The sequence below is a fragment of the Callithrix jacchus genome, chromosome 4, assembly GCF_049354715.1.
Source record: "Callithrix jacchus isolate 240 chromosome 4, calJac240_pri, whole genome shotgun sequence".
Taxonomy (NCBI): domain Eukaryota; kingdom Metazoa; phylum Chordata; class Mammalia; order Primates; family Cebidae; genus Callithrix; species Callithrix jacchus.
In genome coordinates this window covers 84,617,618-84,632,004 of record NC_133505.1, presented here as the reverse complement: position 1 = coordinate 84,632,004, position 14,387 = coordinate 84,617,618, and positions in this window count along the sequence as shown.

The following is a 14,387-nucleotide window of genomic DNA, read 5'->3' as shown; positions in this document are numbered from 1 at the left end:
TTCACAATAGCAAAGACTTGGACCAACCCAAATGCCATCAATGATAGACTGGATAAAGAAGATGTGGCACATATACACTGTGGAATACTAAGCAGCCATAAAAAAGGGATGAGTTCATGTCCTTTGTAGGGACATGCATGAAGCTGGAAACCATCATTCAGGGCAAGCTAACACAGGAAGAGAAAACCAAACACTGCATGTTCTCACTCATAAGTGGGAATTGAGCAATGAGGACACATGGACACAGGGAGGGGAACATCACACACTGGGGCCTGTTGGTGGGTGAGAGGATAGGGGAGGGACAGCATTAGGAGAAATACCTAATGGAGATGATGGGTTGATGGGTGCAGCTAACCACCATGGCATGTGTATATGTAACAAACCTACACGTTCTGCACATGTATCTCATAATTTAAAGCATAATAAAAAAGTAAGCTTTTTGTATATAATGAAGAATGACAAATAAGTAAAGTTTTCAAGTTAAAGTAAATTAAAAATTTTAAGGGTATTAACATTTAACTTTAAAACTGAATATGCTGAGTAACTTCAAATATAATTTACATGCTTAAATAAATTATAATACATCAAACTACAGATGCAAATGATTAATATATAAAATTATACAATAATAATAGCAATAGAATCAATTTCTTTCAAAAAATTCAAATAATATTTTCCAGCAGAAGTAAAACTTAACAATAATTTCTTAAAAAATATTTTTCGTAAGCTTTTGACTTTTGCTTAATATAAGAACATCTTTTTGCTTATTTAACTGCTAGATATCTATTCTGATATTGTTGGCATTTTTTCTTTTTAACATTTGACAAAATGAATGATGAGTTGTTTAACTTTTGTCAAATTAAATAATGCATTATGAACAATTTTAGTTTAATTCTGAAACCCCAGTGCACACACAAAAGCATGAGGATCAAATATAAACAACATCCACAAGGTGGCCAATAGCAGCCCATAGCCATGCTTCAGTCATCTCTTGCAATATGACTTTAAGGTAGAATAATCGTGCCTGAGAAAGTCCTTGAATCACAGCCATCTATTCCACATAGTTTTATAACACTGATCTATCTTCCACACATTTTGCATATTTTCCATTAATTCAATTTCTATTCTCTTAATGTGATACCCCAAAATAACAGCAAAACCCAGTAATAGAAATTAAATACTAAGGATTAAGATTTTATTAGTTAGGGTTGAACTTTATAGGGCTACAAATCATTGTAATAGCTAAGATTTTTTCCCCCTTCATGAACCAATTTTGGCCCTGTTGGTGTGATATCACCCCTGTTGATAGGGCAGGGTCTAAATAGGTATCATTTGTCATTCCTGTTTCTAAAATAATCTCCTAATAGGCCTTAATACATCCTTTCTTCTTCTCTGCTCTGTTCTGTACAATACTGTCACATGATTTCTCAGAACATAAATCTAATCACCCCACCTCCTTCAACAGTTTCAGTGCTTTCAGAATGTAGCCACAATGCCCAAAACTGCCTATAAATCATGCATAACTTGGTCCTAACTCTGGTTTCATCTCATACAACATTCTCTAACCCTCTCTGCACTCCAGCAGCACTAGCCTTCATTTCATTGAACCAACTCATGCCACAGGGACTTCATACATGCTGTTCTGCCTGGAAGTCCGTTCTCTGCTTTTTTGTTTACTTAAAGGCTACTTCTTCAGACTGTTGCTTAATCATTCCTTCCTCAAGGAATCCTTTATTATTATCTTCAATTTCATCAAGTCTGCCTTTAATAAACATACCTTCCTTTCAGTAGTACTTATCACAGTTATTTTATTTTTATTGTGCTATACATGTTATAGTTGTTACACTTTATATATTTTTTCCCATCAGTAAATACCCAGTATCTAGCCCAAGTCTGGTACATGGCAGATGCACAATGAATTTATTAAATAAATACACAATTGATGAATTGATTGTGTTTCAATGGAGTTGAATAATCCAAAGAGGCAAAAACTGAATGAGCTTCCTACTGTAATAGTTACCAAAGGCTTGATGAGGCAAAAGTAAAACTATTACAACAAGTATAAACTAAAATAACAAGTAATATGACTCTATACCTTGAGTCTTCTACTAAATTATATTCCAGGAATCTTCTTTTAAAGTCCAATGAAATAAATTGTGTGGATTGCCATATTGTAACCTTAGAATGCCATCATGTGTAGTGAATGCTAAAACTGTTCTAAATATAATGACTTTTTGATACTTTAGATCACATCCTAAAAACTTGTAGTGCCTTAAGGACATGATTGTGAACCACAATGATCATAGCACAACTCTGCAGTCACAGACAACATAGGCTTGCTTTCAGGATCTGTCAAAAATGCTGCACCAGCATTTTGCATCCCTGCCTTCTGCTGTGCTCTGGGCTGAAGACAGTATCCTGGCATACACCAAGCAGGCAAAATTAGCTCTCATGAACCTTATCCATGGGAAATGGATAAGGCAACCACTAACCTGTATTAGTAGAAAATGGCCTTCATGCCATTTATGTACAAGTGTTTAGTGTTGTTGATGCTGAGGACAGCAATGTATAACAGGTTTTAGTCAGAAATTTGGGACTTAATCCTGCTTCTATTATTAACCAGTTGTATGGTCTTGGAAAATACATTTGACCTCTTTATACCTCAGTAGAAAGTTAGAATAAATCATTAGTTGAAACATTTTCACTACTAAGCTCCCCTGTTAATAACTTTTAATCGGAGAGACATCCAAGATGGCCCTTTAGGAGTAGCTCAGGATTGCAGCTCCCAGTGAAAGCACAGAGGGTGAGTGGACGCTGCATTTCCATATGGAGCTTTATTGCCCACAGACCAGGAGATTCCCAGGCAGAGGAGCCCCATGGGTCACCAGCGCGGCTGTTTTGGCCAGCGTGGCAGTTTCGGCCTGTGCGGCTGTATAGCTGGCGCCCTGGCGCAGTGGCTCTCCATACAAAATACACTGGTCTGGTTGCCATTTTAAGCTGGCAATTGGAGCTCTGAGAAGGCAGATTCACCCATTCATCTGATTAAACAGGGGTCTGAAACAGGGAGCCAGGCCAGGAGATTCCCAGGCAGCGCCATTGTTTCATCGGGCATAGTGGGTCACCACACTGGAAATCGCACAGATCCCAGCGCCCTTTCAGCAGGTGAGAGTCAACTGTTCAACTTAAAAAAAAAAAAGGCTATGAGGCAGGGAGCCAGGTGAGCAGGCTTGGCAGGTCCCACCCCCACAAAAACAAACAAATAAAAAAACCCAGCAGTTGGAAACGCTCAGGGTTGAGAGTTTCATGGCAAGCACAGCTGAACCTGGGACGGTCCAGCTCTGTTGGGGAGGGGCGTTCGCCATTACTGAGGCACTCCACCCTTACAGAGGTAGCCCACCATTGCTGAGGCAGCCTGCCATTCCCGAGGCAACCTGCCATAACAGAGAGAGTCCGCCATTACAGAGGCAGGCCACCATTGCTGAGGCAGTTCTAACCACACCCACATAAACAGTTCACACCACAGCAGGGCAGAGCCCACAGCAGCTCAGCAAAGCCTCTGCAGGCAGACAGTGACTAGGTTGCCTCCCTGCTGGGCAGGGCAGCCCTGAAAAAAAAAGGCAGCAGCACAATGGATACTCATAAATAAAGCCCTAACTCCCTGGGGACAGAGCACCTGGGGAAAAAGAGGGGGTTTATGAGTTCTGCTGCAGCAGACATAAACATACCTGCCTAGCAGCTCTGAATGAACAACGGAGCTCACAGCTCAGCACTTGAGTTCCTATAAAGAACAGACTGTCTCCTCAAGCAGCTCTTTGAACCCCATATATCCAAAGAGTCACCTCACGAAGGACTGATCAGACTGACATTTGGTGGGCATCATTCTGGGACAAAGATAGCAGAAGAAGAAACTGGTAGCAACCCTTACTGTTCTGCAGCTGCTGCAGATGATCCCCAGGCAAGAAGGGCCTGGAGTAGACCTCAGCAGTCCTACAGCACAGGGGCAAGACTGTTAGAAGGAAAACTAAGAAACAGAAATAACTTCATCATCAACAATCTGGATGGCCACTCAGAGCCCAATCTGAAAATCAGCAACTACACAGACGACAGGTGGATAAATCCACAAATATGGGATGAAACCAGTGCAAAAAGGAGGAAAACACCTGAAATCAGAACACCTCTCTTCCTACAAGGGATCACAACTCCTCACCAGCAAGGGAACAAAGCTGGATGGAGAATGAGTGTGATGAAATGACAGAATCAGACATCAGAAGGTGGGTAATGAGAAACTTCTGTGAGCTAAAAGAACACATCGTAACAAAATGCAAAGAAACTAAGAACCCTGAAAAAAGATTTGACGAAATGATAACAAGAATGGACAACTTAGAGAGGAATATGAGTGAATTGACGGAGCTGAAAAACACAACACAAGAACTTCGTGAAGCATGCACAAGTTTCAACAGCTGAATTGACCAAGCAGAAGAAAGGATATCAGAGGTTAAAGATCAACTCAATGAAATAAAATGAGAAGGCAAGATTAAAGAAAAAAGTGCAAAAAGGAATGAAAAAATTCTCCAAGAAATGTGAGACTATGTGAAGAGACCTAATCTACATTTGATAGGTGTACCTGAATGTGATGAAGAGAATGAATCCAAGCTGGAAAATACTCTTCAGGATATTATCCAGGAAAAGTTCCCCAACCTAGCAAGGCAGGCCAATATTCAAGTCCAGGAAATACAGAGAACACCACAAAGATATTCCTCAAGAAGAGCAACCCCAAGGCACATAATCGTCAGATTCACCAGGGTTGAAATGAAGGAGCAAATAGTAAGGACAGCCAGAAAGAAAGGTCGGGTTACCCACAAAAGGAAGCCCATCAGACTCACAGCAGATCTCTCAGCAGAAACCCTACAAGCCAGGAGAGTGGGGGCCAATATTCAACATTCTTAAAGAAAAGAACTTCAACCCAGAATATCATATCCAGCCAAACTAAACTTCATAAGTGAAGGAAAAATAAAATCCTTTGTGAACAAGCAAGTACTCAGAGATTTGTCACCACCAGGACTGCTTTACAAGAGTTCCTGAAAGAGGCACTACACATAGAAAGGAACAACCAGTACCAGCCACTTCAAAAACATACCAAATGCTAAAGAGCATCAACAAAATGAAGAATCTGCATCAACTAATGGGCAAAACAGCCAGCTAGCATCAAAATGGCAGTATCAAATTCACACCTAACAATATTAACCCTAAATGTAAATGGGCTAAATGCACCTATCAAAAGACACAGACTGGCAAATTGGATAAAAAAGCCAAAACCCATTGGTGTGCTGTATACAGGAAACCCATCTCACATGCAAGGATACACAAAGGCTCAAAATAAAGGGATGGAGGAAGAATTACCAAGCAAATGGAGAGCAAAAAAAAAGCAGGAGTTGCAATTCTTATCTCTGATAAAATAGACTTTAAAGCATCAAAGATCAAAGGAGACAAAGAAGGCCATTACATAATGGTAAAAGGATTGATACAACAAGAAGAGCAAACAATCCTAAATATATATGAACCCAATACAGGAGCACCCAGATACATAAGGCAAGTTCTTAATGACTTACAAAGCGGTTTAGACTCCCACACAATAATAGTGGGAGACTTTAACACTCAACTGTCAATATTAGACAGATCAACCAGACAGAAAATTAACAAGGATATCCAGAACATGAACTCAGACCTGGACCAGGCAAACCTGATAGACATTTACAGAACTCTCCACCCCAAATCCACAGAATATACATTCTTCTCAGCACCACATCACACCTACTCTAAAATTGACCACATAATTGGAAGTAAAGCACTCCTCAGCAAATGCAAAACAACGGAAATCATAACAAGCAGTCTCTCAGACCACAGTGCAATCAAGTTAGAACTCAGAATTCAGAAACTAACTCAGAACCACACAGCTTCATGGAAACTCAAAAACTGCCTCTCGAATATCAACTGCATAAGCAATGAAATGAAGGCAGAAATAATGAAGTTTTTCGAAACCAACGAGAACAAAGACACAACATACCAGAATCTCTGGGACACATTTAAAGCAGTCTCTAGAGGGAAATATATAGCTATAAGTGCCCACATGAGAAGAGTGGAGAGATCCAAAATTGACACCCTATCATCAAAATTGAAAGAGCTAGAGGAGCAAGATCAAAAAAAAAACTCAAAACCTAGCAGAAGACAAGAAATACAAAGACCAGAGTAGAACTGAAGGAGATAGAGACACGAAAAACCCTTCAAAAAATCAATAAATCCGAGAGCTGGTTTTTCGAAAAGATCAACAAAATAGATAAACCACTAGCCAGATTAATAAAAAAGAAAAGAGAGAATAACCAAATAGATGCAATAAAAAACGATAAAGGGGAAATCACCGCAGATCCCACAGAAATTCAAACCATCATCAGAGATCATTACAAACAACTCTATGCACATAAACTAGGAAACCTGGAAGAAATTGATAAATTCCTGGACACTTGCCTCCTCTCAAGCCTAAACCAGGAAGAAGTTGAAACCATGAATAGACCAATAACAAGATCTGAAGTTGAGGCAGCAATTAAGAGCCTACCACACAAAAAAAGCCCAGGTCCATATGGCTTCACAGCCAAATTCTACCAGACACACAAAGAGGAATTGTTATCATTCCTTCTGAAATTATTCCAAATAATCCAAAAAGAGGGAATCCTCCCCAAATCATTTTATGAGACCAACATCATCCTGATACCAAAACCTGGCAGAGACTCAGCAAGAAAACTTCAGGCCAATATCCATGATGAACATAGATGCAAAAATCTTCAATAAAATACTGGCAAGCTGATTGCAACAGCACATCAAAAAGCTTATCCACCATGATCAAGGAGGATTCATTCCGGGAATGCAAGGCTGGTTCAACATATGCAAGTCTATAAACGTAATTCACCACATGAACAGAACCAAAAACAAAAACCACATGATTATCTCAATTGATGCAGAGAAGGCCTTTGACAAAATTCAACAGCCCTTTATGCTAAAAACCTTAAATAAACTAGGTATTGATGGAACGTATCTCAAAATAATAAAAGCTATTTATGACAAACCAACAGCCAATATCATACTGATTGGGCAAAAACTGGAAGCATTCCCTTTGAAATCTGGCACTAGACAAGGATGCCCTCTCTCACCACTCCTATTCAATATAGTACTGGAAGTTCTAGCCAGAGCAATCAGGCAAGAAAAAGAAATAAAGGGTATTCAAATAGGAAAGGAGGAAGCCAAATTGTCTCTATTTGCAGACGACATGATAGTATATCTAGAAGACCCCATCGTCTCAGCCCAAAATCTCTTGAAACTGATAAGCGACTTCAGCAAAATCTCAGGATACAAAATCAATGTGCAAAAATCACAAGCATTCCTATACACCAATAACAGTCTTAAAGAGAGCCAAATCAAGAACGAACTGACATTCACAATTGCTACAAAGAGAATAAAATACCTAGGAATACAACTAACAAGGAACGTAAAGGACCTCTTCAAGGAGAACTACAAACTACTACTCAACGAAATAAGAGGACGCAAACAGATGGAGAAACATTTCATGTTCATGGTTAGGAAGAATCAATATCGTGAAAACGGCCATATTGCCCAAAGTAATTTACATATTCAGTGCTATCCCCATCAAGCTACCAGTGACCACCTTCACAGAACTGGAAAAAAACCACCTTAAACTTCATATGGAACCAAAAGAGAGCCCACACAGCCAAGTCAATTCTACGTAAAAAGGACACAGCGGGAGGCATCACACCACCAGACTTCAAACTATACTACAAGGCTACAGTAATCAAAACAGCATGGCACTGCTACCAAAACAGAGATATAGACTAATGGACCAGAACAGAGGCATTGGAGGCAGCACAACATATCTACAACCATACAATCTTTGATAAACCTGACAAAAACAAGCAATGGGGAAACGATTCCCTGTTTAATAAATGGTGTTGGTAAAACTGGCTAGCTATATGCAAAAAGCAGAAACTGGACCCCTTCCTGACACCTTACACTAAAATTAACTCCAGATGGGGTAAAGACTTAAACATAAGACCTAACACCATGAAAAACGCCAGAAGAAAATCTAGGCAAAACCATTCAGAACATAGGAGTAGGCAAGGACTTTATGACCAAAACACCAAAAGCATTGGCAACTAAAGCCAAAATAGACAAATGGGACCTAATCAAACTCCACAGCTTCTGCACCGCAAAAGAAACAGTCATTAGAGTGAATCAGCAACCAACAGAATGGAAAAAAATTTTTGCAGTTTACCCATCTGACAAAGGGCTGATATCCAGAATTTACAAAGAACTAAAATAGATTTACAAGAAAAAAACAAACAAGCCCATTCAAAAGTGGGCAAAGTATATGAACAGACACTTTACAAAAGAAGACGTACATGAGGCCAACAAACATATGAAAAAATGCTCATCGTCACTGGTCATTAGAGAAATACAAATCAAAACTACATTGAGATACCATCTCACGCCAATTAGAATGGCGATCATTAAAAAATCTGGAGACAACAGATGCTGGAGAGGATGTGGAGAAACAGGAACACTTTTACACTGCTGGTGGGAGTGTAAATTAGTTCAACCATTGTGGAAGACAGTGTGGCAATTCCTCAAGGACCTAGAAATAGAAATTCCATTTGACCCAGCAATCCCATTAATGGGTATATATCCAAAGGATTATAAATCGTTCTACTATAAGGCACATGCACACGAATGTTCATTGCAGCACTGTTTACAATAGCAAAGACCTGGAATCAACCCAAATGCCCATCAATGATAAACTGGACAGGGAAAATGTGGCATATATACACCATGGAATATTATGTAGCCATCAAAACGATGAGTTCGTGTCCTTTGTAGGGACATGGATGAACCTGGAGACCATCATTATCAGCAAACTGACACAAGAACAGGAAATGAAATACCGCATGTTCTCACTCATAGGCGGGTGTTGAACAATGAGAACACATGGACACGGTAGCACTACACACTGGGGTCTGTTGGGGGAATGGGGAGGGACAGCAGGGGGTGGGGAATGGGGGAGAGATAGCATGGGGAGAAATGCCAGATATAGGTGAAGGGGAGGAAGGCAGCAAATCATACTGCCACATGTGTACCTATGCAGCTGTCTTGCATGTTCTTCACATGTACCCCAAAACCTAAAATGCAATTTAAAAAAATTAATTAAAAAAATAACTTTTAATCATAAACTTTCTGCTTCAAAATTTTATATTTAGAAAAATTCACTTACTAAGCAGTAATTTTTTGTTTTGTTAAATATTCTGACAAATATCTAAGGGGGTTAGGCATGGTGGTAAACAAAAAAGAGCTGTGGGAGGCAGAAGGCAGGGTACATGAATGCACTGCAAGGAGATGTCAGGGAATTGATGTCCCGTTTCTACAGAATAAAAACCTATCTGACTGAACATATTAGAGAATCAAGCTCCAGGCAGAGTATGATTTTGTCTAGGCATTTTGAAACATTAAAAATAGCTTACAATGGCCAGGCACAGTGGTTCATGCCTGTAATCCCAGCACTTTGGGAGGCCGAGGTGGGCAGATCAAGAGGTCAGGAGTTCAAGACCAGCCTGGCCAACATGGTGAAACCCAGTCTCTACTAAAAATACAAAAAATAGGTGGGCATGGTGGTGCATGCCTATAATCCAAGCTACTTGGGAGACTGAGGCAGGAGAATTGCTTGAACCAGGACTTGGGAGGCGGAGGTTGCAGTAAGTCAGGATTGTGCCACTGCACTATAACCTGGGATACAGAACAAGATTCCATCTCAAAAAAAAAAAAAAAAGCTCTCAACACCCATTATTACGTTTGTAATTATCCAAATATCTGGGGCTGGACACTATAGCACAAGATGATCCCTGAGGTGCCTAGGAAAAGTGTGTTTCAAAATGAATTTCTATTAAATGAGTTTTGACTCTCCGACTTTTTTAAGCAAATTAGTGAAATTTTGGGGGTCAGGCTCGGGGAGTTATCTCTTGTAAATATAAGTTACATGTTTAAAAAACAAAAAAGGTTATACAATTCAAGGGAAAATATTTCTGTCCTGCAAATACATATTCAAAATATTAATTGTATAAATATGTCCTATCACTGGTTTAAATTCATTTACATTATGCATTTTCAGTGAGTACATTATTGTACTCAATTGGACAAAAATTATTTCTTGGGGGATGTTCAAAAAAATCTTAATATTGCAATGGTATAACGGGCCTCTAAGACTCAACCCTACCTGATAAAATCTCATTTCTTAATACTATTTAATTCCTCTCATTGGGTTTTGGATTTGAGAGGGGCATCGCATGAGAAGCATGGACACTGAATTTACCGAAGGTACACAAAATACATGCTAAATCAATGCTACAAAACTATGCACATAGACAGCTGTGAATCAAGGACTTTCTCTTGCTCAAAGGCTGAATCTCAGACTATTTCAAGAAGTGGCCTGCTGATGGCTATGTATTACTGTTGGTCTGTGGATGTTGTTTATATTTGTTCCTCATGGTTTTTTGTGTGAGAATTAAACAAAAATAGTTTACATTTTATTATTTATGCTGAAAAATTATGTGATCCATTATTAGTTATGTCAAGTGCTTAAAAATTCAATATCTGAATAAAATCTAGCAATTAAATTGTTATATTCTCTTATCAAGAAAAAGCATAAAGTTAAGTTTATTAAGAATAGGTTTTAAGAAATTAATTTAATATTTTTATTTTGTCTGGAAAAATTATCCTTTGGAGTGAGTTTTCAAAAATTTGATTACATTTCTATCATTTTTATGTGTTTATATAAATTTCTAGGATTTGATCCCTCTTTCGAATTTAGTTCCTTTAGAATTTTTTGTATTCAATAGGTATCATTTTAAAAATGATTTTCTCAGTTTATCCAATTTTTTTCCAGTTAAAGGTGAGAGTGACTATCATAACTTTCTACATTTTAACTGGAGCAGAATACTACTCATTTTAATTTTGCCGTATTGATAGAGGGGGAAAATTAACAGGATGCAGGGATTCTACATATTTGAGAAAGAAGAAGTGGTACATCAGTATCTGAGGTGAAGATTATTTCTCCAGGCTAAAGACAATGACATACTAGGCACTTTATTCTGAAGGGAGTCTCTACGTAGGGAAAGCAGCAAATGGATTTCTTACAAATGGGGATGATGCTGATTCTCAAATTGTGGGGCTTAAGCTCTTTAAACTCTTCTTATGTAAAGTCAGTTGATCCATGCCTTTGAACTAAAATTTCTTAGAGTTTCATTTTAGGGTCAAAAGCAGATGTGAAGCCTCATCAAGACTTTTATCTTTGGTCCAGAAAAAGATGTTAGTCAACCTAGGATAAAATTCTAGATGAGATCAAAGATCTAGGAAGAAGCTCTAGTTTCTATTGTCCACGTATAGTGACCCTGTGTGGGGCACAGGTGGCAAAGGCCTGAAGTTAGGCAGAGTTTGTATCTTTCTGAAGTTGTATGTTCTGATAAGTAATGATTTTCCATAACTAATCATCTTGAAGAGGAAAACCGGTCATCAAGGCTGCTAAATGAGCCAGTCAAGGAGCTCTGTGCTAGAGAATGAGTTTTTGGCTGGGCACAGTGGCTCATGCCTGTAATGCCAACACTTTGGGAGACCCAGGTGAAAGACTCACTTGAGCCTGGAAGTTCAAGAACAGCCTGGGCAACATAGCAAGACCCTGTCTCTATCTTAAAAAAAAAATTACAGAAAAGAGAGAGAATGAATCTTTTTACCCCATTGCAGTATATTAGGTATTTGGGGAGCAGATAACTTAGCTACATACAGACCTGATAGAAAGGACTCAGTATTTCCTGGAGGTGTTAGACTTTGAGCTGGACACTGTAACTGAAAGACATGGATGGGTTTCTTCTTTGGACAGAAGGCGAGTATAGTCTATGTGTGAAAAAAAGAGTGTGCAGATATTTGAATGGCCAAAGTGGAAGGCACTGTGGCTAAAGCTGCTAATGTATTATTTTTTTGTTGCTGTTATAACAAATTATCATAAACTTAGTGACTTAAACCAGTGGTCTCCAACCTTTTAGGCATCAGGGACCAGTTTTGTGGAAGACAATTTTTCCACAGACTCAGAGGTGGGGTGGAAGATGGCTTCAAGATGAAACTGTTCCTACTCAGATCACCAGGCATTAGATTCTCATAAGGAGTATGCAACTAGATCCCTTACATATGCAGTTCACAATAGGGCTCATGCTCCTGTGAGAACCTAATGCCACCACACATCTGACAGGAAGTAGAGCTCAGGCAGTAATGCTCACTCACCACTCATCTCCTGCTATGCGGCCCACTTCCTAACAGATAACAGATAAATGAACAGATAACAGGCCACAGACCAATGGCCAGAGGATTGGGGACTCCTGGCTTAAACAACAAAAATTTATTATCTTTCAATTTTATAGACTAGAATTTTGATACTTATTGTCTTGAAATAATTGAAAGATAATACAAATTTATTATCTTTCAATTTTATAGATTAGAAGCCTGGACCTCACTGGGCTAAGATTAGGTGTTAGCTGGTCTGAGTTCCTTTCTGGAGAGCCTAGGAGGAAGTCTATATCCTTGCCTTTTCCTGTTTCTAAAGGCCACCTACATTCCTTGGCTAATGATTCCCTGTCTTCATCTTCAAAGCCAGTGATGGTGGGTTGAGTCCTTTTCACATGGAATCTCTGACCCTCATTTTAGCTCCCTTCTGACCATAGCTTGGAAAAAATTATCTGCTTTTAAGAATCTATGTGATTAGATTGGGCCTATTTGGATAATCTGCCTGCCTAAAGGTTCTTACCTTAATCATATATGCAAAATCCTTTTTCCCATGAAAGAGAAAGTATTTACAGAACATTCTAGTATTAGGATGTAGACATCTTTGGGGGACAATTTTTCTACCTACCATAGCTAATTATACTTCAATATCAATGTTCTTTCTTCATCACAAGTATTTACTAAAAACTGGGAATATCACTATAAATATTCGTGTCATTTCCTAAAGACCTAGAATATGATTGCACAGAATAAAGTCCATGTTTCTCCACTTCCTTTGATGTGACTAAATTCTATGACGGGATGTAAATGAAAGTGATATATGCAGCTTCAGGAACTTGCCTTAAAGAGGAAGGGCCTTTCTTTATCTTTTATCCTTCCTGTTGGCCAAAATGCACATATGAGGAATAAAGGTGGATTAGACATCTTTAACCAAGATACAAGTGCATAATGAAGGTGAAAGAGTAATGAAACAGAAGAAATGTGTCCCAATTAGTTGTGGAACCACTATGTCAACCCTGTGTTTTTAATGTGAGGGAAAGTGTTAATTCTATTTTCCTACCCATTGTTACTTGGGGGTTTTGATACTCACAACCAAAGCTAATCCTACCAAATACAGAGTGCAATGAAGTTGCCAATTTAGAGTACAGAAAAAGAGATAAATGGATGAAGAACGAGAAAACAGGATTTGAGATTTCTCCAGACTTTGGCTACTTAAAGAAGGAGAAGCTATGGATATGGCCATCCATCCTACCCTCCCACCCCGACAAACTCAAGAAGAAGGTGTAACTACAGGAGACAAGAGAATTACAGGGCTCAAATACATCAGCTTTCTCCATTATGGGAGGCTCCAATCAAAGTTCTTCTCTGCAAACTTTGGAAGAGTCAAGTTTTAATTTTAAAACCTTATCAGTTTTCACTAGGAAAAGAAAAAGGATTCCCAAATCTTTATGGCTTCAGAACAGCAAAGTCTTACTTATCATTCACTCTACACGTCCATCTTGGGTCAGCTGGGAGCTCTGCTTCTTTCAAAAATTTAAAAGCCCAGGTGGAGAGAAGCCCATCTTTGCATATGATGCATTGCTCATGGCAGCAAAAGACAGGGGCAATCATCGATGATAGACTGGACAGGGAAAATGTGGCACATATACACCATGGAATATTATGCAGCCATCAAAAACGATGTGTTTGTGTCCTTTGTATGGACATGGATGAACCTGGAAACCATCATTCTCAGCAAACTGACATAAGAACAGAAAATCAAACACCACACATCCACACTCATAGGTGGGTGTTGAACAATGAGAACACATGGACACAGGGAGGGGAGTATCACACACTGGGGTCTATGGGGGGGAAATAGGGGAGGGACAGTTGTGGGGGGAGTTGGGGAGAGATAGCATGGGGAGAAATGCCAGATATAGGTGAAGGGAAGGGAGGCAGCAAATCACACTGCCTTGTCTGTACCTATGCAACAATCTTGCATGTTCTTCACATGTACCCCAAAA